A 2,784-nucleotide genomic window follows, 5' to 3' on the forward strand; every position below is an offset into this window, starting at 1 on the left:
AAAAACTGGAGAAAAATCATTCAGTCGACTGAGAAGAAAAGAGCCTTTTTCCAGAAAAACAAGATCGAAGAAGAGAAAAACATAAAGGCCTTTTAAATATACCTGTAACTTGAATATCCACTTTTAATTAAACTGACCACTCTTTAAGAAAATCCTTTTAAGTTCCCTTGTTACTTGACTTGAGCCACACCAAGCAGTTAAGATTTTCAGCTTCTCAACTTTACAAAAAATAACCATACAAGTGAAACCAACAAGCCTTTATCGGGTTATGACTTAACGGCGAGTGTACAAGGTATTTTTAAAGGAGTGATAGGCAGCTTTTGAAACTGTTATTGCAAAATTGTGACTGAGACAGTGAAAGAGATTTGACCCAAACAGCTCCATTTTGTTTCTAGCCCTCAAGTTCTCCTTGGCCATCCCTGGGTGTAGGCTGAACCAGCTTTGGGAGGAGCCAGGTTTACAGTCTATAGTCTAAAACAAAGACGATAACAGCCACTTCCCAAGGTATACTTTCCTCTTGCCTGGGGACCAGGCCAAGAAACTAGCCACAGGATTAGAAACCGTGACCCAGGAGCCATGCAGCCGAAGGCTGCAAGATTTTGACCCTCCCTAAACTGCTCTCAAGATCAATGCTTAAGATATTTTGTAAACCCTGCCCTTGAAGGATTAGCTGGAGTCATCCAGATTGACAAACTGGCTTGTTTGATTTTTGTGGCCTTCACTCAGGAACTGACTTAGCACAAGAAGACAGTCACCATTGTAAAATGGCAGAGACTAAAACAAAGTATTGCCACGTGGTTACAGGTCATGTTCCCAAGGACATGAAACAAGATGGAGGCCTGTAGCTAAGATTGTTACTGATAGTTTTGTTGGGCTGGCTTGAACAGCAGGCTTATGGGGTCTTGGGCATGCATCCTAATCTAAGATACTCTTTCTTTGACAGAACTATACAGAAAGACATGCAAAGCACACCAGATTGTTTACGGCTTAAGATCAACCTCACAAATCCTTTTTCATTAATTATAAATTTACAGAGAATATAAGCAATAATCCTTATTATTCCTTTTACTGGTTTGCACAGGGAGAGAGAAGTCAAAAGCCCAACTGGTAAGAAATGTTTACCCTTTTGCTGGCATATCAGGCTTCTGGGTTCCCTTCCCCTTAGCTCAACTCTAAGCCAAACATTTTAAGGTTTGGAAAATTAACTTTCCCGAGGTTGGAAGAACATTACAAAAGAGATAGAAGCCATTTTAAACCGCAAAAGAAGGAAAAACACTACAGAAAGGAATTCCAATTAGGGTTCTCAAGAGGTATTGCCTCTCTTCCTGTTGGGAATGGGGTTTCCCCTATTTCTTTGCCTTCCCTATTTTTTCTTTTCTTTTCCCTTTGGACTATTATAGGAGATATATTGTTTATCTCCAAAATTCTCTTCTGCTTGCAGAGCTGCCTGTTTTAGCTGCAGTGAGGGTTTGACTTACCAGCAACATAACATCCCTCCGTGTGAGGTCAAATATCTGAGTGAAATGTTGGAAAGCTTCTATATACCTATCAGGGTCATCAGAAAATTGGCTTTAGTTTCCCTTTACTTGCCTAAGGTCCCGCAATGAGAAGGGAATTTGAAGGGCCCCAAATAAGGAGGACTGTCAGATGATTTCCCTGAAAGCTACTGTTTTTAATTTTGGGGAACTACTTTCCCTGGACCTGCCCGATGTGTTGCTAAAACAGCTGAGTCGATCTTACAACGCTTGCAGAGGTTTAGTAGAAATGCTATGCTCTTGTGCAAAATAAAATGAGTTGTTTTCTTTAAAGTTCTGAGGTTAAGGAAGTTCCAGTGTTTCAGAGTGCACTCCAGAGGGGTGCAAGCTGAAGATAATTTATTATCCATTTAGAAAAAGAAGTGAAAATAAAAGCATCCTCTTAGTCTCCTTCCTTTCCACATGACCCAGAGTAGAGGAGAAGACAGGGAGCATCTTCCGAATGTCTTACCTACTCAGTTTCTGGATTCTGGAACTTTTAAAAATATGCCCCCACCATGGTTGTAGGCGTGGTCCTCCAAGTCATGGAACCAATGAACTAAGTGATGGGGCTAACCACGTGTACCCACGCAGCCTTAGTTTATCTGCCTTGTGTGATTTCCCTTTGCATTCCTAGAACCCATGTGATTTGCCTGGCTTCCTCCAGAGAGACTGTGCTGCCTTTGGGCAACACTCCTTTAACAGAGGCAATGTGCTAGATTGCCTGCTATTACAGCCTGTGCTAAAGCACTTACCCTTAAAACAGTTCTGGTTAACTTCTGAACTTAAAATTCCCTGGCTAATTAAGTACTATCTTAATCCGAGACAAAATAGATGCCTTAAAACAACGTAGGAATCAAATGGCCGTTTTCCCACTGATGGGACAATATGGGGACTAAAATCTGGCTGCCAAAGACATTTTACTCGTAACTGTTAAAAGCAGAAACTTCCCATTTTCGGAAGAGGCCTAGAACCTGATTTCTACTATGTGGCTTAAAAATACCATGTGCTCGCCAGAGAAAACGTAGGGAGAGTTACTGAGTTACTGCCTGCCACGGTTCGCGATCTTTTCTAACAGAGCTGTTTCCCTGAACTGTAAAGATTCCTGCACATTAGACACATAGAGAGAGGGTAAGAGACCATGGATAAAAAGAGAAAGAAAGTTTGGTGACAGGGTAGCTGGCAGAGAGCCTTGAGATTAAAGGACAGGTTTAACGTTGAAATCCGCTCCATATTCACCAGTCTGATGACTGAATTTCCTTTCCCAGCC

The sequence above is a fragment of the Mandrillus leucophaeus genome, unplaced genomic scaffold, assembly GCF_000951045.1.
Source record: "Mandrillus leucophaeus isolate KB7577 unplaced genomic scaffold, Mleu.le_1.0 Scaffold550, whole genome shotgun sequence".
Lineage (NCBI taxonomy): Eukaryota > Metazoa > Chordata > Mammalia > Primates > Cercopithecidae > Mandrillus > Mandrillus leucophaeus.